The sequence below is a fragment of the Macrobrachium nipponense genome, chromosome 1 (genome assembly GCF_015104395.2).
Source record: "Macrobrachium nipponense isolate FS-2020 chromosome 1, ASM1510439v2, whole genome shotgun sequence".
NCBI classification, from domain to species: Eukaryota; Metazoa; Arthropoda; class Malacostraca; order Decapoda; family Palaemonidae; genus Macrobrachium; species Macrobrachium nipponense.
The window spans coordinates 173355294-173380378 of record NC_087200.1 but is presented as its reverse complement, the minus strand read 5'-3'; the positions used below and the strand labels follow the sequence as shown (position 1 = coordinate 173380378).

General features: G+C 41.4%; 1 pseudogene; it reads left to right on the top strand.

The window, feature by feature from the left end:
* The first annotated feature begins 3605 nt into the window (after nt 1-3605).
* The window catches only part of LOC135219853 (puromycin-sensitive aminopeptidase-like), a 185904-nt pseudogene continuing 164424 nt past the window's right edge, over nt 3606-25085 (top strand).

The window sequence follows — 25085 nt, the reverse complement described above, 5'->3', positions numbered from 1 at the left end:
AATACTTAGCAATTGCGTTGTTATGAGCTGAGAGATGTGACATCGAGTTGCAATTGCAAACTCTCCAGGGTAGAATAGTATAGTTGTTGCCGGTCGTTTGTCATTACTCTCGTTACTCTCGGTAAATTGTTTCTTCGTGTTTTTCCATTTAATTTGAACCGCTACTTTTGAATGCTTACTGGATCGTTTGTGGAAAGAATGGCCGAACTATAGTATGTAGTAGGGTTGTGGAAGTTAGGTTTCATTCTGCCAAATTAAATAGTTAAGTCCAATGTATTAGGTCTATCTCCGAGATGATAAGCCTAGTAGCGTTCCCAGGCTAGTACCCTAGGCCTTCTCTACCCACCTTTGACCTCCCCGAAGTGTTTAGTTTACCCCAATGCCAAAACGGTGCCATGGGCGAGGTGTGTCGATGAATTAATTTCCGAGCTACTACTATCCCAAATTATCTAAGCCCACAGCTAGCTATACCTAGTACTACCTATACCTAAGTGTGACCGAAGACGAAAGGTTAGCTTCCCCACTGCACCGTCGTTTTTCTTTTCTTTTTTTATGTTTTTTTTTTTTATTTTGCTAGAAAACAGAAAGAATCGTCTGTTTTTTAAAACAATTTTAGTTTCAGCTGCTTAGGTAATAGCTACCTAGGCTACAAGGTCTATACTCCACTGAATGCTGTGATAAGTAGCAGCCCATTAGTAGTTAACCTATAGGCTAGGCCTAACTGACAAGCTTAATTTGCTATAGCTAGGCTAGATTTTTGTGTGCTTGTCCATTAAATTTTACTTTAAACCATTAGGCCTAGTATCACATCTGGGACTTAAAAATATATGTAGTAATTTTCGTATGGCTGGGTAGCCTAGGTATGGCCTTTTACGGTATTTCTACAGAAGCAATCCGCAGTAGCCTAGACTATGGCAGATTGACGTTTTTCCTATGTTTATTTTACTTACTGAACAAGAATTAAAGTAGGTAATATTTATTCGGACGACTGTAATTAACCCTCGAGGAGGGCCATTACTACACACGGCGAAATACATTGGACGCCCTAATCCCTAGTGGATGTTGTATCCGCAGTTAGGCTACATTCCTTGCAGTTTGTGCGGAACTACCTATATTCTTTAGACTTACCCTGGCAAGAAACGTAACCACGGATACGACATCCACCAGGGTTGTGGGGCATCCAATGTATTTGCCGTGTTTAGTACTGGCCCCTGAGGGTTAATTACAGCCGTCCTGAAATATATTACTTAGAATTCTTGTCAGTAGGTAAAAATGCTTAGAATAACAGCAACTGCCGTAGTCTAGGCTGCCGCGGATAAGTACCCTAGATCTACCCCTTTTACTTTTACTACTAGTAGTATAGACTATAAACTGAAAATAGGCTATAGTAGGCTAAAATGGTAGATTTAGCCTAGGTAATACCTAACTCCGCATTGGGTACTTCTTTGGAAATTACAGTTTCCTTTCCTTTAAATTTTGTTTGCTTAGTATTCAGAAATTTACCATTGTTTTTTGGGGGCTGTCTGTAATTACCTAACCCCTAGGGGCTAGTGCTAAATGCAGCGAAATACATTTGACACCCACTGGGGGTCCCCTTTACCGTAGGATAGTTTAAAGTTCAAAGGTAAATTACTGTCATCGAATAAATATTTCTATAAATTGTTGTTCAGGAAGTAAAACTGCACAGGAAAATGCAACTGCCATAGTGTAGATCCCCTGGAATAGTTATATAGATCTACCAGATGTTTCAATGTGTTTTGAGCATTTCTGACATTTGTTTCTGTTGCAAATTAGTAGCCTAGTACTATTTACCTAATAGTACTAGCTAGATAGGTAGTAGCCAATTTTTGGGACCATCGGGAAGGTTGAGTTTTTTGGCTGCGGGTGTAGTAAAACACAAAGCGAGTGCCATACAAAGACTTTAATCTCTTCGTAGCGTAGTTCTCATTCAGATTACCTAAGGTAAGTTTATAGAATGTTTTCAAACTCAAATTATGGCCCCAGCTAAGAAGTTGGTACCCCTAGGCTAGGTTGCATTAGGTGTGGTTGGTTAGGTCATTTGGTAATGAAAACATTCAAAGCACACATTAGGTAAAACATGGTAAGATTATATTTCAGGACCAAAATGCGATAGTAAATTTTTACCTGCCTAGCTATGCTTGAAACATTGGTAATGAAGCATTTTTTGACATTTGTCCTTAGAGATATCAACACCACTCCCAATATGTGCTGTGTTAAGTACCAACTCCATTGGAAAGATGGTAAGATGAATAAAAGAGACTAAATATCTTTGTAACCGGGGCTCTGCGGCTGCTTAGGGCACCAAATGACAGAGGGGGGGGCCACCAAAAAATTTCAGATAAGAAAAAATATAATTAAATCAACATTAAACCCTTAACCTTAGAAGCTAGGGTAAGAAATCAATATACAGCACCCCAGACTGGCAAAACTTTGAGGTCGGCTAATTTAAAAAAAAAAAAAAAAAAACACTTCATGGATACGGGAGATATAATAATGCACATATGTAAGAAAAATGTTCTAAACAAAAAGTTAAACATAAGTTTATTTAGAAATCCTTGTGGGGCCTCTTTTACAAGGCAATCATAAATTTTACGAAGTTTATACATGATTTTCCGAATAAATAAGATTATTTTATTTTTTGAAAATTATAATTATAGTTCGCAATATCAAACAGATAAGAAATAAAATTAGTAATAAATTCTGAGCATATTTATAAAATATTTCATTAATTTACCAAGAACAAAGATGCAATCACTTTTTGGATTTATTCATGGTTTTCTCTGATAATACTTTGCACTCTTCTTTGCAAAAATTACATTATAACTGATATACTATCATAAAGGATACGAAACTAAAACTAACAGCAACCTCCTGGTATAATTATGAGCAAATTTATAAAAAAAATATATGTGAGAGAGAGGCACTACATACATCCTCCCTTGAAGTCAAGATCCCAACTAACTCCTCTCTCATGAATCGTCCAGTTAATTTAGTCAGTCTAAAAGTTGTCATTAGTGAATTTATGGGTTTTAGAAGTAATGGCGCCAGATTCCCCCAAATCGATGACGCGTAATATTGTTACTCTCCATGAGTGACTCCGTCCACCACCCAAAACCTGTATTGCTACTCTAGTAAGCATGTCCGCCCACTAAGGGTTAAGAGCTGAGCTAAAAGAAACATATGTTGAGCCCCAGGTCAGAGCAGTGGCAGATTAGAGGGAGTCCACCTAGTCATGTGCCCCCCCCCCCCCCCCCCCCCCCCCCCCCCCCCGCCCCCCCCCTCCCCCCCCCCCCGGCCCCCCCCCCCCCCCCCCCCCCCCCCCCCCATGGATAGGTGAATAAGAGAAGCATTGTTTTCTTTCAATAAATCATCATTAGTATGGAAACATTTGCTTAGTTAATGATTTTGCAACAACTACTACTCTACTGTGTAAATATATATATGCATACGTACTTATAAACATTGATATTTTTGTACCGTAGAAGTTACACACTCACAAAACATTATATAATTATACATATATAATTATATTTATGGGATGTACTTACATAATTGAATATATTTTCTGTATCTTTCAGGTCAAAAGCCAACAATGCCTGAGCCAAAGCCATTTGAGCGTCTGCCAGAAAATGTCAAGCCAAAAAGTTATAACATCACACTTCAGCCTAATTTAGTTAAGTGTGTATTTCATGGCTCAGAAGAAGTTGAATTGGAAGTAAGTGAACTGTGCTTGTGGGGTTTATTGAATGGTTTATGTATGTGATATACTATTGAAACTTTTATTTTAATTATTTATTTAACTAATTATTTTGTTTAATTCATTTATTTAATTGTAATGATGCATGGCTGATGAATCAGGCAAGTTCTCCATAATGTGCAGCATAGACTGTGAACACTGATTAGGATGTTTATTGAAAATGTTTATCAACAGATCAAGGAAGCAACCCAAGCAGATTAAGATTCAACTCTGTGGGGATTTGACTCTACGAGATGTCAAAGTACACTGTCTTCAGGCGAGGTATTGATTCCAGAGTCCCACTGAAATTACTGCTGCTACAGAAATGGTTTGCCCTTTACTTTTCAAGAAACACTTCCGATTGGAACAGCTAAACTTAGTTTGGCATTTGATGGGAATGAATGACAAGATGAAAGGAATGTACCGTAGCAAGTACACCTCGTAAGTTTAGAATGAAACATTTTCATTCTATATTCATTTAAAACATGGCTTAGATTTTCTATTTATGTAATGTTTACTATTAATATAAAGTATTATTGCATGGGTAAGGTTCTTGTTATCTATTTAAAATTTTTTTTATTAATGATCTTGAAGCATTAAGAAAGAGTCCTGTTTCATGAAGATATGAATTTACCAGCTTAAAAAAGAATTCTTTCTTTAGGTCCTGGTGACCTTTGTTTCAGTATCTTGTCTAAAAGATATAGTTCAATTTGCATTTTAGTAGGCTTTCAGTTCATTTTAAAGTCTGCCATTTGTTCATATCCTCATCATTACATAATTCATATACTCAATAAAAATCAAGGTATATGTATTAGAAAAAAAATTTTCATTTACAAATTTTTAGTATTTTAATTAGTACATAACCATGAAATTTACAAACTTCTTATTTTACTGTTTTATTGGAACATAAGATAGTCATCATTAAATACCATCGTGGCCTTTGTATGTTAAGACCTCAGTTTGTTAGTTATGAAAAAGACCAGTTGATTGAAAATCTGTCATTTGTTCATATACAAAACAAAATCTGTCTTAATGTTGAGGATAGATTTACACTTGGTACTATTAACCAACTGAGGTTTGCCACTGTTGGTCAATTTCCCAAATGAGAGAATTCCAAGATAACTGACCTCTATTTCAGACCTAAGATATATATGATTATCTTAGATTCAGACTGGGGTTCTGTATAATGTCATAGTTCATTGCATCTACGGAAGATAAGAAGCTATCTGTTCTAAAAACAAAGCAACATAGCTATTTACGTAGGTTTGTTATCATTCCTTCCATGCCTTGCTGAAGAGAGGGAATGCCTTGCTATTGATAGGTATCTTACATTAATGATCACTCTCAACAACATGACTACTTCACTCACCTGTATCATGTCCGTTCCAGCTTATTATGGTACTCTCTTAACTGCCTGTAGGTAAAGGAGATAGAAAATAGAAAAGAAAAAAGACCAGTCATTTCACTCAATTTACTTTCTAATTCTCATCTAGACTAGATACAAAACTGATCTTCCAGGGATACTGGATGAGCTAGTAGGGTCCATGGGCAAACATCCTTCAAGTAAAAAGAAGTGAAAGTGGTTTGTCGTAACCATGAGCCAGCCGTCTGAAATCTATGAACAGACATATTATTCTTAAATGCCAAAGACAAGCTCAGACCTCTAATGTCATGGCTCATGCTCTGACAACATTGAATCTCTTGAATTGGTTGAAGAGATATTCCTGATTGTTTCCATAAAGGGAGCACTCACTCCATAAGGCCCCATAATAAATTAAGTGCTTATGATTGAAGGGATTTGCTTCAAATTTTTATCATTATTCTTAAAACTAATAATGAAAAATTTTTCAAAAAGAAAAGCTCAGAAATTTGACATCAAACGTTAATTTTTCTGCATTTAAGAAAAAAATCATAATGTCACTTCAAAAATGATATATAAAAAAAAAAAAGTTTTACTCAATCAGTTTGCTTTTTAAAATCAAGATAGTACATATATATAGTTCTAATTCATGGAATTTGTCCAGTCCTCTTGAAGTTATAAGGATTTTACTGTTGAAAAAAATCAAATTTTGAGAAAATGGCAAAAGAAAATTTTGCTTATTTTGTAATAACTGTGAAACTGATACAGTTAGAGGGCTGATTTTTGCACTAAAACTATTTTATCATATATAAGAAATATGACATGACATTTACAATTTAATTCAGTGAACAGAACTGTGCTCTCTCGTGATTTATGTAATGCCTAAAATTTATATTTATGGAGAGTGCCAACATCATAAGGCCCCTTTCTATAAAGTTAATGACTTATACATAATGACTAAAGGTTATTTCCCTCTAACTTTTACCACTGATTCTATTAAATAATACTGAATAAAAACAAGTCTTGTTTCAGTCTTCTTTGCGATTGAAGCATTTAGCTTGGAAAAAAAAAACTTCTCAGGAAACCATGAAAGAGCAATATTGCTGGACTCAAAAATGAGAAAATAAAAGAGATTAGATTCTGAAGGTTCATTTATCCCTGTAAGTGTTTCTCTACTAACAAAATTTACTATACAATCAAATGAATAGAAACTGTGCTCTCTGATTTTATATATTACCTAAAATTTGCATTTCTGGGTTTGACCTGTGTCTGCCGGTGAAAAGTCCTGTAGCTCACTTTTCTAAGTATAAATAGATTCTAGATATACCAGAGAAAAAAGCTAGCATGGTATGCTGAGGTTACTACCCTCGCGCGAGCACCCAGTGGGCGTCGGGTCTAAAGTACAAGGCGAGTGGAAGCCACTACTCACAGGTCTTCTGCCAATTAGAAGATTCCTTTTCAAAATCCCTCCCACGGCGAGAGTTGTTACGAAGATTACTCCCCCTACCTCGCTCTTGCTCTTGCTACTACCACGACCCGACGCGCGCCATCTACATCCTGTAACTAGCCTTTGTGATGGTCGCACGCGTCTTCAATTGCTCCCTTGGTGCCTTCAATTGCCGAAGCTACGTCTTCCGTGGAACTTTGCTTCATCAATCGAACTTTAGTATTCCAAATTGTATTTTCGTAATTCGTATGGTTACAATGCATTCCTTTTTAAGCCTTCGGTCCCTTAAAAAGCGTACTGGGTGTCGCTAGTTTATTCGCCATTTTGAGTGCATCATCAGACGCGTGCATCATTATTATTGGTGATTTCCTTTATTTTTATTCTTATTTTTATGTTAATTTTATATTTCATATCATATTTGTGCTTTTAGGGCTACTAGCTAGCCTATCGTATTTATCATTGTAGAGGAGGGAGTTTCTCTCTCTCTCTCTGCCGATACGAGACGTGCATATGTTATTGTTTTAATGTGAACCAGGTATTTGGTTTTTTGATTTACGCACGTTCATGATTTTATATCACTGAAGAGGATGGATGAGTTGCTTTCCTTCCCTAGCTTAAACCGACCACGCCTAGATTAGGTTTTGGAAGGTAGGCTAGGTGCCCTCCACCCCTATACCTGTACCTCTCCCCTTGTCCGCGCTACGGTGCTAATGGGTAGGATATCAAGAATAGAGAGTATCTCTCTTATCATACTGTTGGACCCATCCTCCCTACCCGTCCAGATAGAAAATTTTTGAGTATGGAGGGTTTGGTTGAGTGCCACCGTCCACGCTTTGATGTCCTTGGAGGTTTATCTGACCTACCTGATCGGATCCATAGTGATCTCGGAGAGTTAGGTTAGATCCATGCTGGTTATTTTCCTTACACCTTATGTTCCTCCTGCAACTCTTCCATGATACCTCATTATTGTATTGTATATTATATATTGTTTATTGTAGTATATTATTTTGTTTATGCACATTTATGATTATTTCATATCACAAGAGGTTGGAGGAGTTGCTTCCTTCCCTAGCTTAACCAACCAGGCCTAGATTAGGCTTTGGAAGGTAGGCTAGGTGCCCCTACCCCTATACCCTTACCTCTTCCCCCGTCCGCGCTACGGTGCTCACGGGGAGGATATCATACTGTTGGACCTATCCTCCCTACCTGACCAGATAGAAAATTTTATTTTCGAGTATGGAGGGTTGGTCGAGTGTCCACCGTCCACGCCAGGATGTCCTTGGAGGGTTTATCTGGCCTACCTGACCGGATCCATAGTGATCTCGGAGAGTTAGGCTAGACCTATGCTGGGTATTTTCCTTACACCTTATGTTCCTCTTGAAAACAACTCTTCCATGATACCTCATGTGGTATTGCATATTATATTTTTTATTGTATATATATGTTTATGTACATTTATGATTTTTTTGAGTATTCCATACAATCATCAGTGATGTATTTCATGTACGTGCTTAATTTTTAACCGACCAAGTTAGTATTGGTTTCGGGGGAAGGCCTAACGGGCTCATGATGTCCTCTGGGGTTTTTTGTTTTTTTTAAAGAAAGATTGATTAGTTTATATTCTAGCCTCTGCCCCCCCCCCACCCCCGCTTCTCAAGAGCGTGTTTCGTGCCGCCTCCTCTGCGTAATTTTAGCATATTGTACATGTACAATTGTTAGGCTACTAGTAGCCTATCGCATTTATCACGGGAGAGGAGAGAGTCGTCTCTCTCTCTCTCTCCCGGTGTGAGACATGCATGAGTTTATTGTTTATACGAACCAAATAGAGGTTGAATTATGCACGTTGATTTTCATATCACTGAGAGGTTGGTAGAGTTGCTTCCCTCCCTGGCTTAACCGACCAAGCCTAAGTTAGGCTTGGAAGTAGGGTAAGTGTCCCTACCCCTGTACCCTTTATGCCTCTCCCCCTGCCGGCGCTACGGTGCTAGAGGGGAGGATATCAAGGATAGAGAGCCTCTCTCTCTTATCACATTGTTGGACCTATCCTCCCTGCGATCTAGATCGAAAAATTTGAATTAGTAGGTTTGGTCGAGGGCCACTGTCCACATCATGATGTCTTGGAGGAGATGGCCTACCTGTCCGTTCTGTAATGATCTCGGAAGGTTAAGCTAGATCCATTCTGGATATTCTCCTTTGCCTTATATTCCTTTGCAACTCTTCCATGATGCCTCATTATTAATTGTATATATTATTCTTATATATTGTCTATTGTATTGCTGTACATTAAGTGGTCTGGTTTGTGTATCGTCTTGGCCTAGCCTCCTTTAGTACAACCTTTAGTAGTATGCCATGTCCTCCCAGTTGAGAGCGATCACCGATCGGTTTGCTACCAATCACGACGGGCCATAGGCCCAGTCGCCCTACTACCCCACACAGTAGTAGGCTACACAGCTTTCAATAGGTGACCATCTCTGATCGGGTTGGTGGCGACGATCACGACCGACCACCCACCCCATACCACCTACCCCCCCCCCACCCCCCCCCCCCCCCCTTTCCCCACTTCCTAGCTCGGCTTTGCCGCACGAATATAACTCGTGGTGCTAGTAGTCTTATCAATGAACGACCGCTTGAGTTTTCACTTAAGTGGGAAGAGAGAGTGGGAGTAGTGGGGTTACTGGTATTATACGTAATCCCTTATGTCTCCGAGTGGATAGCTCCGCCGGCCTTATAGCGGTCTGGTACCGCACCAGCCGGCGGACATCGCTCCGGATTGTGCATTTATACAGCTCTGCCGCTCGGTGGTCTCTCTCCCAGTTGTCCGCCCCAGCTACGGGTTCGGGCTAGGGGCTACGCTCCCCCAATAGAGGTGGGCAGGTTCAGATAGAGGAATTATCTTCCCCTGATCCACCGCTTCAGCCCGTTCCGCCGGCATTACTTATGACAATGAGAGATGAGACTTTGAGTAGGCTAAGCTTTGGGGAAAATCCCTTCCGAAGGGATCCAAAACCAGCACCATCAGCGGCGACTGAGTCATCTCCGGCCCCCTCGGCCGTCGACTTTCGTCTGCTAAGTCGCCTGCTGCCAAGGATTCTCTCCCCCCTAAGGGGGTCGAGAGCCAAGTCTGCCAGATCCAAGGGCGATGGAGTCTGGATTTGACCATGAGACCCTTGCTAACCTTTTAATGTCGAAGGTTAGGAAGCGGTTGATGAGAGGTTTAAGTCGTTACGACTCGCCTCGGGCTCTGACACCTCAGCCAGGCATAACATCTCTGGCCGAGAGGATCAGGCCCCTGGAGAATATGCTGACCGGATTTTCTCCACTCCGGATCCCCGGCGCTGGCTATGTCAGTGCTGGATGCATCAAAACTACCGCCATTTGATAAGAACAACCTGTGGCGGTTAGCTTTAAATGCCCCATTCTCGGATGGGAAGTTAACAATTGAAGGGTGCGGAACCCATCCGTTGGAGGACTTTGAGCTCTTCCCGGAGGGTCTCCAATTTCCTTTCCTGGATTTGCCAGACTAGCAGAACACGCGCTAGTCAGAATAGACAAGGTCCCGAGGAGACGTGATCTTCCCAAGGGACCAAGCCCAAGCTGTTTGGGTTCGCACCCTCTCCGACTAGGATTGTTCATTGTCCCAAAGAAGGACTCTGACAAAGAAGAGTGATTCTGAACTTGTTCCCGTCTCAACTCATACATTCATTTGCAACAAGTTCCTCATGTTGACAGTCTTGCAGGTGCGGACCTTACTTCCCCGTGGGAACGTCACCACCTCTATAGATCTTACAGACGCTTACTATCATGTTCCAATAGCAAGGAACTTCTCTCCGTACCTAGGCTTCAGGCTAGGAAACAAGGCTTACTCGTTCAGTCATGCCTTTCGGGCTCAACATCGCGCCCAGGATATTCACAAAACTAGGAGAGACAATAGTTCAAGAACTAAGAACTCAGTGGGTTATGTTAGTAGCCTACCTAGACGACTGGCTCATTTGGGCAGCCAGCGTCGAAGAGTGCCGCAAATCAACAGCCAGAATGATCAAATTCTTGAAATTTCTGGGCTTCCAGATAAACAAGGAAAAATCTTGGCTTGTTCCGGCTTCCCTCTTCCAAAGGCTGGGGATCCAATGGGACCCCTAATAAGACACAGCTATCTCTTCCACCCAAGAAGGCAAGAAGATAGCAGCGGCTACGAAACAATTCCCTCAAGAACAAGAAGTCGTCTCGGCGTACCCAAGAGAGAATCCTAGGTTCGCTGCAGTTCGCGTCAGTAACAGACGTCCTATTAAAAACCAGATTGAAGGACATCAATCGAGTCTGGAGAAAGGAGCCAATTTTCAATCTCAGGGACAAGATCTCAATAATTCCACCTATTCTAACAAAGAGGCTTCGTCCATGGACGAAACGCCAGAACCTGGCCAAGTCAGTACCACTGCAATTCCCTCCGCGTCTCTAACCATCCACACGGACGCATCACTGAGCGGCTGGTAGGATATTCACAATACTAGAAAATACAGGGAACATGGTCGGATATGTTCCACCAGTTCCATTTATCAATGTTCTAGAAGCTAGGGCAGTTTTCCTGACCTTAAAACGACTGGCTCCGGCCAGGAATAATGATGTAGAGTAGTCTCGGACAGTTTTCCTGACCTTAAAACGACTGGCTCCGGCCAGGAACAATGATGTGAGAGTAGTCTCGGACAGCCTATTGGTGGTACACTGCACCAACAGAGGCGGCTCCAGGTCAAGCAAACTAAAATCATGTATTGATTGCGATTTTCTCATTGGCGGCGAAAAATTCATTGGCCACCTGTCAACAACTCACCTGGCAGGAGTAAAGAATGTTATCGCAGACACACTTTCCAGGACAACTCCGCTGGAATCGGAGTGGTCCCTGGAAAGGAAGTCACTCCGGTGGATTTGCAATCAAATCCCAGACCTTCAAGTACGACCTATTCGCCGCAGAATCCAACCACAAACTATCATGTTCTGTAGCACCCAACCTGGACCCTCTAGCTTACGCCACAGATGCGATGTCCATAGATCGGGACAATTGGCAGAAGGTTTACCTATTTCCACCAATGAATCGTTCTGATGGAAGGTCCTGGCACAAGCTAATATCTTTCACAGGACAAGTAAGGCACTAGTGGCAACCCTCCCAATTAGCCAAAGGAGCAACGTGGTTTCTGCTTTCTTTCTAGAACTGAAGCTCCAGACCCAAATGATCCCTCGTCCCAGAACTGACAGACCCATTACCAAAAGACACAGGACCAGTACACACCAAGACTGTGTCAGCTTCCTCAAGAATTCTGAGTGCCCTAACTTTATGGACTTCATGAAGTTTGCAGCCCAAGGGACATAGTATTGATCCACATGAAGTTTGCAGCCCAAAAGGATGCTAGTATTGATCCACTAAACATCTTATCATGAATCAGATAAAGAGAATCAACGCTCAGGCAATATGATTCAGCAGTGAAGAAGTTGGCCAAATTTCTAAAAGACTCAGAGGCTCATTAAATGACCAAGAATCTGACAATTTCGTTCTTTAGAACTCTATTTGAGAAAGGCCTAGCTGCTAGTACCATTACGACAACCAAGTCAGCCTTAAGGAAGGTTTTTCAGGTTGGCTTTAATATTAACTTGTCAGATTCATACTTCTCGATTCCACAAGCATGTGCCCGTCTGAGACCAATAGACCGCCCTCATACGGTCTCCTTGGTTTGTTGAATGATGTACTTAAATTAACCTCAGACACTAATATTGAGTCATGCCTCTTATTTAACCCTGCTTAGGAAAACTTTATTCCTAATGGCCATGGCCTTAGGTGCCAGAATATCTGAACTCAGCTTTCTCTAGGAATAAAGACCATATGGAATTCCCCTCCTGTCGGGTGAAATATTACTATCCCCAGATCGGAGGTTCTTGGCTAAAAATGAGGACCCACAAAACAGATGGGCTCCATGGAAAATCATTCCTCTGACACAGGACACATCATTGTGTCCTGTCGTTACCCTTAAATCCTTCTTAGCCAGGATATCCGAAAGATCTTCAGGCCCCCTTTTCATTAGAGAGAAGGTGGTACGATTTCTCTGTAAAGGTATTAGACAACAAATACTGTACTTTATTGAACAGGCCAAACCCGGATTCAGTCCCACACGTCCATGATATCCGAGCAGTGGCTACCTCCATTAACTACTTTCACAACATGAATTTCGAAGACCTGAAAAAATATACGGGTTGGAATCTCCAGCAGTTTTTAAACGCCACTATTTTAAAAAACTTAGAGGCCCTTAAATTTGCAGCAGTTGCTGCAGGGAGCATAGTCTCCCCTGAATAATGAATCTTATCAAAACTCCTTTCCTTAGCCTTGGATCACTTCTTTTCCCTTAATACTCTCTCCTTCCTACCTGCCTCGCTCGTATTCCCTGCCAAACCTCTCCTCCGGGTCGGGATGGTTCATTTTCATCCCGCCACCGGAACATGTTATATAGTGTTGAGACCATATTGGTTTTACGGACCTGTCTGTACAAACCCTTGTATATTGCTTCAGATACCATGCTTAGATTGTCTGGTTATATATCTTGTTATTACTAGTTCTAAGACATAGTTTTAAGGCCTGGTGTAATTGTAAATAGTAAAAGTTTTAAAATTTTTCTGCCTCATTACAGTGCTTTTAAAAAAAATTTTATTCTTTAAATGAACCTTGGTTTCATTCCCCCCTTTTATATACTTGTTTGGTATCTGTTAAGCTTGGATGGGAATTCTCTGATACCTTTTCACCGGCAGACACAGGTTGAACCCAGAAAAGGGATTTTGACGAAGGAAAAATCTATTTCTGGGGAAGACCTGTGTCGCCCGGTGAACCCATCCCTTTTTTCTTCTTTCCCCACCCTTAACCAATCCAAGCTAGGGTGTCTATTCCAGGAATGTAGATGGTGCGCGGGTCAAGTAGTAGTAGCGAGAGCGAGGTAGGGAGAGTAACCTTTGTAACAGCTCCCGCTGTGGGAGGGATTTTGGAAAGGAATCCTTTAATTGGCAGAAGACCTGTGAGTAGTGGCTTCCACTCGCCTTGTACTACTTTATACCCGACGCCCTCTGGGTGCTCGCGCGAGGGTAGTAACCTCAGCATACCATGCTAGCTTTTTTCTCTGATATATTTAGGATCTATTTATACTTAGAAAATTGAGCTACAGAAACGTTTCACCGGGTGACACAGGTCTTCCCCCAGAAATAGATTTTTCCTTCGTCAAAATCCCTTTTTCGTTGATGTACCATACGTCCAATCAGCATACGACAGACAATTTTAGTCGACGATTAATACGTCCAATTGGCGTTAAAGAGTTAGGTTTCTCTCTGAGTATTTAATATTTTCATACAATCAACTTACCTGTAGATATATACATAGCTAAGACTCCGTCGTCCCCGACAGAAATTCAAATTTCGCGCCACTCGCTACAGGTAGGTCAGGTGATCTACGGCCTGCCTGCGGGCGGCAGGACTAGGAACCATCCCGTTTTCTATCATATTTTCTCTGTCGCCGGTGGTATCAACATTGTTGTTATTACCTCCTGACTTAGATTCATTTTTCATCCTTTGATCATCGTTTTTCGGCTTTTTGGTGACGTATTTGGATCGTGATTCGCTACAGTGGACTGTTTTTGGAATAACTCTTTTGGATTTTTCTCAGTATGTCTGATTCTAATGTGAGTGTGAGAATGTGTGTGAATGTAGGCTGCAGGGTGAGGATACCGAAAGCTTCGGTTGATCCTCACACTGTATGCCGTAAATGTAGGGGGTTTCAGTGTTCTGCTATTAATACTTGTAAGGAATGCGAGGGATTGAATGCAGAAGAGTGGAAGACTTTGACTTCTTATTTGAAGAAGTTAGAGAGGGATAGAATTAGACGATTGAAAGGTGTGAGTTCAAGGCCTATTGAGCCTTTCACTGATAATTCTAATCCTACTGATGTAGATTCTCCCTATGTATCTCATTCTCAGAGTGCTTTTTCGGATTCGGCATCGGAAATCGCCAATCTGAAAGCTACAATTAGAGACATGAAGTCCAAGATGGCTGACTTCAAAGGTAAGGCTAGTGAAAGTGAGCATTACAGTGAAGTGAGTTCTCCCAGTGTTGTGGAGGGGCGTTTGTTTATCGTCCCTGCGACGCTCCCAGGCCTAGACCTCTTCCAAGCTCACGAGCCCAGAGGAGAAGGAAAGTCGAAAGCCTTAAGGAGGTTGTGGGGAATCCCCAACGATCAGACGTCCCTTCAGCTAGCTCTGCTTCGTTGCAGGCGGCTCAAGGGCGCTATAGAAAAAGCGTCCTTCGCGAGTGTTTCTCGTCCTCTCCCTCTCCCTCACCTAAACGAGGGTGGAAGGAATCGAACTTGCTCGACGACCGCTGAAGCGTCATATGACGCCTGACATGGATTCTAGTCCAGAGCGTTTCGCGAGATGACGCTCGTCTTCTAGCAACGAAAGCGAAGGGGGCGTCAGCGTCACCTGAAGTGTACGCGGGGAAGTACCCTTTCCTTCTTCTCCACCGAGTGATGACGAAAGACGTCATGCACTGGACGTGGGAGAAGCGTCAAGAAAGATCATTATAGCAGTTCAAGAGCAACTGTCATCTCGAGTGGGAGTTTTAGCGCCACGTCGGAAGGACGTGACGCTTCCAATTAAGAAGTCTCGTCCTCTCTTAACCTGTTCAAGACAAGCGTCATTGAGACGGGGAAACGGCTTCTAAACGTCTTACAGAAGCGTCTAGTGCGAGAGAGAGAACAGGTGCTTACGAGAGTTTCGTAACGCCAGAGAGCCAGAGAGACGTAAGAGTCTTTTAGACGCGAAGCGTTCATTGGAAACGGAGCATAGACATGACGCTCCGTCCAATATTATGACGCCAAGTAGGACGCCTTTGGAGAGCGGAGCGTCTTCCAAGCGCGAAGCGTCATCGAGACGTCAGCAAAAGACGTCATCCATGACGCTTGGCGAACGGGAAGCGTCATGTAAGCATGAAGAGTCTTCTAAAATTCTAGAGAAGCCGAAGCTTATGACGCCTTCCAAGACTATTAGAGCGGGAAAGAGGAAGGATTATCATTCCCTTAGCCCCTCTCCTGTTAGGAGTTTGTCTCCGCAAGAAGAAGAATGTTCGGAAAGGAGAGCGGAGACGCTTTTAGATCCCGAGTTAGAGGAAAACTCGGATGACGAATATAGTGGAAGAGAAGGTCTGTCTAACTATAAGGTGTTGACTACCCTACTTCTTGAGGAGTACGGAGACAAGTTGACGCCTGCCGCTCTCCTTCCTCCTCGCTCGCTCTTTTCCAGTGCTAAGACGAAGAAGCCTTCGTCTTTTCTTAAAATGAAACCCACCATATCGATGAAGAGAGCATTACATTCCTTAGACTCATGGATGAAGTCTAAGAAAGACTTAGTGAGGACAGTCTTCTGCATGCTCCAGCAAGATTAGCTGGGAAAAGAGGCATTTGGTATCGGACGGGAGAAAATATGGGTATTGCTCTCCCTTCTACAACCGAAACAGTTTTTTTTTTCGACTTTGGTTGACGCTTCAAGGCGTCAAAGTCTCAATTCTGCACGGATTACGTGGGGAATTTCGGAACTGGATCATCTCCTCAAGGGACGCTTTCGTGTATTGGAAGTTAGTTTTTAACTTCTTAGATTGGTCCCTTGGGGTGATGTCCAAGCAAGCCCATGATTCGAAGGAATCGAACCTGGAGCCCTGTTATGCATATTGTCTTGTATTGACAAGGCGGCTACAGGATGGATCTTTGAAATCTCCTCTTTGTTTGGGGCAGGTCTTTTAAAGAAAAGGACTGTATATGGCGCCTTCTTAACAAAAGGCAGTCTCACATGCTCAGAGAGCAGCACTTCTATATGCGCCTCTATCTGATTTTTTTTGTTCCCTTCTCAGTTAGTAAAGGAACATGCGCATTCTTTAACTGAGAAGGCAACTCAGGATCTGCTGACGCAGTCAGCAAGAAAGAAACCTGTTGCTGCATCGGACAAGAGAAGCGTCATCTTTGGCGATCTTAAGGAGGGGATATCGTATCCCTTTCCTGAACACTCCTCCCCTAAACGTCAATACCAAGGGAACTATCAGCCAAATACAAGGATCCTGTGCTGAGGGATACTCTTCGATCGAGGTGGTGGAACAAATGTGGGACAAGAGAGCGATAGAATTGGTACGGGATCAACACTCCCCGGGGTTTTACAATCGCTTTTTCTGGTGGCGAAAGCCTCGGGAGGCTGGAGACCAGTACTGGACGTCAGCTCTCTGAACAAATTTGTTCAGAAGGAGAAGTTCTCCATGGAGACTTCTGCTTCAGTCATGGCGTCATTACGAGGGTCTTTAGATCTCCAGGACGCCTACTTTCACGTCCCGATCCACCCTTCATCGAAGAAGTACCTCCGTTTCATGACGGGGAAAGGATCTTTCAGTTCAGAGCCTTGTGTTTCGGGCCTGTCCACAGCTCCTCAGGTCTTCACAAGCCTGATGAAGAATGTGGCGAGGTTTCTTCACCTCAAAGGAGTGAATGTCTCTATGTATCTAGACGACTGGCTCATCAGGGCCAGATCGGAGAGACAGTGCTTGGAGGACCTAAAGTTAACTCTGGATTTGATCAAAGCGTTGGGATTGCTTGTGAACCTCGAGAAGTCTCAGCTGACCCCCAGACAAGACCTAGTCTATCTGGAGATTGCGGATGGATTCTCGGGGTTTTCGTCCGAGTTTTTTTCCTTCGCAAGAGAGAATCGCAAAAGGTTTGCGGATAGTCTCTCGTTTTCTTAGAGAAGCAACAAACGCGGCCGACGGGAATGGTTGAACCTTCTGGGGACGCTTTCCTCGCTAGAACAATTCTTCCCTCTAGGAAGACTTCATATACGTCCGCTTCAATTCTTCCTCAAGAGGTCTTGGAGCTGGAAAACCGGACAACTGTCGGACGTTTTTCCCATTCCAGTGGAGATAAAGTCACACCTACAGTGGTGGTTGCGCCCTCTGGAAGAGAACAAAGGGATCTCTCTAAGAACACAGAACCCAGACCTAGTGTTGTTCTCCGACGCGTCGGAGACAGGTTGGGGAGCGACAGTAGGCTCAGAGGAAGTGTCAGGCACCTGGGAACCAGCACAGGTGTCTTGGCACAGAAACGGCAAAGAGCTCTTCGCCGTACATCTGGCCTTAAAGAGCCTAGAACCTCTGGTGTCAAGCAAGGTAGTGCAAGTAAACGTGGACAACACCACCGCACTTGCCTACATTCGGAAACAGGGAGGGACGCACTCCTCGTTCCTTTACGAGCTCACGAGAGACCTATTTCTTTGGACGTCTCACAGGAACATCTCCCTGATGACAAGGTTCGTACAGGGAGTAAGGAATGTGAGGGCGGACAGGCTCAGCAGGAGGAACCAGGTCCTTCATACAGAATGGACTCTACACGAGGAAGTGTGTCTCGATCTCTGGTCTCTGTGGGGAACTCCTCATGTGGAGGTCTTCGCAACATTCATTTCAAAAAAGGCTCCCAGTGTTTTGCTCGGTCGTGGAAGATCCAAGAGCACTTATGGTAGACGCCTTCCTGCTAAATTGGTCTCGAGTAGACGTTTATGCTTTTCCCCCATTAAAACAAATCCTGGGGTTAGTAATGAAAAAGTTTGTGGCGTCAAAGAGACGAGGGATGACGTTAATAGCCCCCTTTTGGCCGGCCCAGGAATGGTTCAGGAGGTGGTAGAGTGGATCGTAGACTTTCCAAGATCCCTACCAGGAAGGAGCGGATCTTCTCAGACAACCGCACTTCAAGAGGTACCATCAAAACCTCCCCGCTCCGCTCTGACTGCTTTTCGACTATCGAAAGATTGTCAGAGCGAGAGGCTTTTCTCGCGAAGTGGCAAGCGCGATCGCGAGAGCACGCAGAACCTCCACTACGAAAGTATACCAATCGAAGTGGGAGGTATTTAGAAGGTGGTGTAGATCCAAGAAGTTGTCCTCCTCCACTACCTCTATAGCGGAAATTTGCTGATTTCCTGCTATTCCTGAGAGAAAAATCTCATCTAGCCGTATCCACAATAAAGGGATACAGAAGTATGCTCTCGGCTGTATTCAGGAACAGAGGATTAGATCTGGCAGATAATAAAGATCTCCACGATCTCATAAGGTCTTTTGAGACTTCAAAGTCTAAGGAACCAGTACCTCCGAACTGGAACCTAGACGTAGTTCTAAAGTATCTGTCATCGGAAAGATTCGAACCTCCTCATCGGGCATCGTTTAGAGACATTACCGAAAATGCCTATTCCTATTATCTTTAGCTACGGCAAAGAGAATTAGTGAATTGCATGCTCTGCAGGATAAAGTAGGATTCAAGGGAGACTCAGGCAGATTTGCTCGTTTAAGACCCTGTTTTTAGCGAAAAAAAACGAGAATCCTACGAATCCCTGGCCTAAGTCATTCGAAGTCAAAGGCATGTCGAGTCTAGTAGGCAGAGAAGCAGAGAGGTCTCTATGCCCTGTTAGAGCTCTGAAGTTCTACCTTCAGAGAAAGCATCAAATGGGAGGCTATTAGACAAGGTCTTTGGTGCGCGGTAAAAGACCCCACAAGACTGATGTCCAAGAATGCGCTGGCATTTCTTTGTAAGAAAACGTTCATTACCAGACCGATCATTAATGGACTGTCCTGACGAACAGTTACAACTGTTGAGAGTAAAAGCTCATGAAGTGAGAGCTATAGCGACGTCTCTCTCGTTTCATAAGAATATGTCTCTTAAAAATAAACATCTTAGATACGACATTTTGGAGATGCAACTCAGTATTTGCATCTCATTACTTGAAAGACGTGCGTGTGACATATGAGAAGTGTTTTTCTCTAGGTCCTTTCGTATCGGCGGCATACTACGATTCTGGGTACGGGTAGGGAGCCGACACCAATCCTTTAAATGTATATACTTTTCTTCTTTTTTGGATATGGTCGAGTCTCTTCGAACAATGGAGGACTTAGGCTAGCACGGGCGGCCGTCTATGTTGTTCAGTAAGAGAATGCTTTGTCATATCCAATTAGTTGAGTATAATTTTTTTTTTGAAATTATGTATGTGTGCGTAGTGGTTTTTGAGTTACGGTTGTTGTGACGAGTTCGGGGATAACTCTTAACAATCTTTACTTCTAACATATGGTTAGGATCAGTGGTCGGATGTTGTGTGCTCCTTCATAAGGTGTATTGTCATATAAGTGGATCAGCACCCATTGACAAAGTCCTTTTAGGCTCTGCCGAGTAAGTGGGTAAGACCCCATCGGCAGACCCACAAGAACTCTTGGCCATAGATCATATATCTCGCTAAAGTTTCTTGAGGTGATGCAGACTACGGGCAAACACCCACCCGAAGTCTACCACCTATCAGGTAGGAACCAAGGTTTTATTTATACCTACACCATATGTTGTTTACCTGTCTATTCCATATAGAAGCTGTCTCTTACCCTCCACCGAAGGTGCCAATCAGCTAGTTTATATATCTGACAGGTAAGTTGATTGTATGAAAATGATATTGTTATGTTACAATAAAGTTTCATACATACTTACCTGGCAGATATATACAATTAAAGGCCCACCCAGCCTCCCCGCAGGAGACAGGTGGAAGAGAGAAAATATGATAGAAAACGGGGGTATGGTTCCTAGTCCTGGCCGCCCAGGGCAGGCCGGTAGATCACCTGACCTACCGTAGCGAGTGGCGCGAAATTTGAATTTCTGTCGGGGACGACGGAGTCTTAGCTATGTATATATCTGCCAGGTAAGTATGTATGAAACTTTATTGTAAACATAACAATATCATTTTGTGTGGCCTCCATCTGGCTACACAGCCTGCATTCTTGAGGGTATGATTTCAGCAAATCTCAAAAAAGCTGAGACTCAAACTCCATTTCCCTGAGCACTTCAGTCACCTCTCTTTGCAGGTCATTGAGGCTTGGTATACCAATCATAGTTCACTGTTCACGTTCTACATGATCCTTTAAGACACTACAATGTTTTCACACACATTAGGTCAGGGGAGCTACCTGGAAATTCACTGACGAGAAGAAATCGATACAACTTTCGAGGCAGCTCCTGTCTGAAGAGTCTTGAAACATGGTGCCTTATCATGCAAAAATGTTGACTTCTTCAACAGATAACACATTTTCAGGATCTTTGAAGAAAGGAAATACTCCACCAGTAAGCACAGTTTCTCGGAAGTATTCGCCATTCCTTGACTGTGCTTTTTTCTTTGATGATCCACATTAACCATATGGGTGTGAAAACAGGAAAAAAACAAAAATTCCCGAACATTCAGGAAATTTTACAACTTGGTGATTGCGCACATCATCGCTGATATCATCCAACTTTGCAGCCCAAATTATGTAATTTTTATGATTTGGCTCCTGACTGTTTAAATGAATTCCTCTTATGCAGCTACATGGAGAAAGTCAAGCTTCAACCCAATCTTTAAGAATTGAACCCCACAAAACCATGCACGGTCTTCTCTCTGTTGCTGAGTGATGTTAGTCTTGCTGATAACATGAAATGGCTTGATACCGGACTTTTTTCAACTCACGATACACAGCACTATAACTTCTCTTCTTTTCCCTTTTTGTTTCTAGTTCAAGCACCAATTTTACGTAAAAGACTTTCTTGGTCTACCCACTGCCCTCAGCTATGGATGTCTTTTGACTCCTGAGAAAGGACTTAAGGCAAGATTCTCACTCTTTTCGTGATGACAGTCATGGATTTTTGTTCCAGTTTCTTTTAACAAGGATTTCATCTCTTTTAATGTATATAGCTTTCCAGGAACACAAAATGACGGATGCACCAGCATCCCTGGCCTCTCTGAAGGTTATAGCCCAGATTCGGTCAATCCATTGATTTCCTCCGAGTCGTTAGCCATGGCTGTATCTAACTCCGTCACTCAGTTTGAAAATACAAGGAATATAAAATGAAAAATAGCTTAATAGAAACTTCAAGATTATGTACTTTGAGATAGGCTATAGCAGAAAACTTCATAACTTTCCATTTGTCCCGTGGTTTGGGGGGGCCCTAATTTCGAAACACCCGGTACATTGCTTCTTTATATGAGGCTGTGAGTTGTTTGGTGAATTTGATAATTATCTTACTGCTATATTCTTGTTCCATTCATGGTTTCTTCTCAAGACTTATTCCAGTATAAAACTACTAAACTATACAGTAGTACGCAAATTTTTAAATTCTTACTTCATTCATAATCCTGTAGAATATTTTATAAGAAGAACTTAAATTTATACATCAAATATTTGCAGTTATTAAAATGTGGAAACTAATCAGTCGTTGTAAAAGAAACTAAGTTTTTAATTGTCATTTGGAATACTATATGTAATTGCTTTGCAGTGAGAGTGGTGGAAGATAGATATTCAGCAGTTACACAATTTGAACAACAGATGCCAGAAGATGTTTTCCTTGCTGGGATGAACCAGCACTTAAGGCCTGTTTTAATATGACACTTGTAGTTCCTCATGACAGAGTGCCTCTTTCCAATATGGTAAGCTAATTTATTTTGTCTCCTATTTACCTCTTGGGCATGAACACAGATTGTTTTGGAATATTGTTATGAAGTTTATAAAAAGAATTCTATTGTGTCTTGCCTCTATTTTACATGTGATTAATAGGTGGATGATTGTTCACTCAGTTATTTTGTTAAACCACTCATAGTAGTAAAGATAGGTCAGCAAGAAGATATTTCTTAATTTTACACCTAGCATTGTTTTAGGAAGTAAAAGCAGCTGTTAATATATTTTCAAATTTTTGTACAGCCAGAAATCTCTAGGAGCCCTTGCGAGTCTGATCCGAATTTGCAAGTTGTAAAGTTTGCTCCCTCTCCTCTTATGTCCACCTACTTGGTAGCAGTAGTTGTTGGGAGAGTATGATTAGTGGAAGATATGTCAGCAGATGGTATTAAGGTGAGTGAATAATGGTTGAGGTGTTTATTTTGGAACATGTAATATGATATGACTGTTTATCATTATTTTCATTGGCAGAACAAAGCAAAGTCATTGCTTAACCGGTACTCTAACCTAGCCATAGAAAACCTGTCTTGAAAAAATTTTATTTGAACTTTTGAAAATACAGTATATTGCAACTGCCATGAGATTCCTTTGTGATATATGTTTTTTTTTTTTTTTTTTTAAAGAGGATTGTCTTTGAAAAGGGCAAGTGAGGTCTAAAACCATATAAAATAAATGAACAAAGTGTTACTTACACTTAAATGTACAGTACAGTGACTCCTCTATACATACATAAGTTTTGGTTCTTGAACCCCTTATGGTATGGTGAAAACTGACATAGGTGAAAGAACCCATCAGAATCTTCAAATCTGTTCTCAGTACGTATTATAAAAATACAGTGGGCCCCCTGTATTCGCGTTCTCCGATTCGCGGAACTCGCACATTCGCAGGATTTCTCTCGGAACGTTTCCCCGCATTATTCGCGGAAAATTCGCGTGCATTCACAGTATTTTTCTATGAGAATTATCCACAAATTCCTGTTTTTTTTTTTTATCAATTTCATCATAAAATGCACTTTTTGTGATAAAACTGTAAAAAAATCCAAGCATGAAAATTTTTAGTGGTTTTTCTTTTCGAGTTTTAACTAACAAAATAGGCTGTTTTTAGCGTTTTTATAGGGGTTCCAAACATTTGCGGGTTCTAACTATTCACAGGGGCGTCTGGTACGCATCCCCCGCGGATACGGGAAGACCACTTTTTTTTGTAACACATAAGAGCCATATGTGGTAGTTGATGCTATATGTAAATTTCTTAGTGATTTATACATGCATTTTATTATACAATAAAAAGCAAACAATAACTCAATGGGTGTATTTTAAACTAATAGCCTGGAAGATTGTTCTGAATATAGTAGGTAATGGCAGTCTAGCTAAAATTGCAGCACTTTAAATTATGGATAAGAATCAGATCTGCGACACATCTGAATATTAATGTAACTATAACAATGCTGGTATGTACGTATTGGTAAATGTATTTGTTCTACCAACTGGTACTGTTAAAAGTTTATTAAAAATATTTCAAGATTAAATATTTTTATGACAGATCTATAATGTAAAACAAAATTGTCTAAAACCTGCTAAAGCTTTTGTGTGTGTGTGCCCTTTTTTTTTTCAAGTAAGTTACTGCAAACCACCAATTTTTTTATTTTAAAACACACGCCGTCATGCATATTAATAGTGAATAGGTGCAGTATAAGTCAAAATAGTCTTACAAAATTCTATTCCATTTACACAGAAAACATAACGAAAAAGAAAGAAAAAAACAAAATGAGAACGAGGGGCATAATGCAGGCAGGAAGTGCGAAATAACTGCTTCTTGGGAAAAAGATGGCCATTGAACTGTCTTGCCATGAAGGCAGTTAGAGAGAAATGTGTATGATGATGTGTAGTGCGGTAAAGCAGGTTGCGTAGCTTCCTCGTTCTCCCCTATTGGCTGACACTCATTGCCACCAATTCCTTGTGTTTTTAACTGGACTTCAGTTAGTGCCAGGGAATTTACCTTTATCCTTGTGTTAAGACCAAATGTTTGTTAGTTGTGAAGATACAAATTGATTTAAAATTTGTCATTTTAGAATGAAGTAGAAAAAATTTATATTTATTTCTGACACTGGCATGAAACAGTTTTTTCCTAAGCCTTCAGCTTTTCCACGATTATATCAACATTACCTTATTAATCTAAAAACTCATTATTGGAATCAGACATAAAATTAAACATCAGTGATTTTGATAAATAATAAATGATCATATATGGGTGTTCACCAAAACAAAATAGTGAATATAAGCATACAAGGACAGACGAACAACCTAGTTAGTGTCCAAGCTTGCTTTATATGAATGGCTGATTTGTGGATCAAGGGTTAGGTAAATTTTTAACATCAAAGGTAAGAAAGTAACTCTTCAGTGATCAACCAAGTAAAGATACACACTGTCTCGTTTTAAATTTCTGTACATACATATGCATGTAATATTCTACCCTTATTTTGGGAAACAATCAGTTAGTTATTTACATTTTGTAAAGCTTGAGTGTGGATTTCCCAGCACTTCAATGTATTAGCATCAAAACATAAGACAACATTTTGCGCATAAATGTTTTTGTTGGCACATCAAAGTTTCAGGATATCAAATACTATATGTACTAGGTCACACCATAAAATATGTAAGAACTCAAAAATTATTAGCGATAGAGAAATTAAAAAGTATGCTGTAAACAAGAAAAAGTACTAGTTTTATTACCAATTAATGAATGTCCAACAACTACTGTAGCTCCTTTCAAGTCAAGTTATTCAGAGAAATGGGGTTATATCAAGGGCTGTTCCAATGTTGGAAAATTTTAGGTTGGCATTCAGAGTAGGCATCCAGACTTTGATTGATTAGCTGTATACTAACTGATAAAGGGCCAGCTTTGTCACTGAAAAGCCATCTTAATGATGTCAATGGAAAGCCTTCTTCTCAGTCTCCACATTCATCAATGTCTTT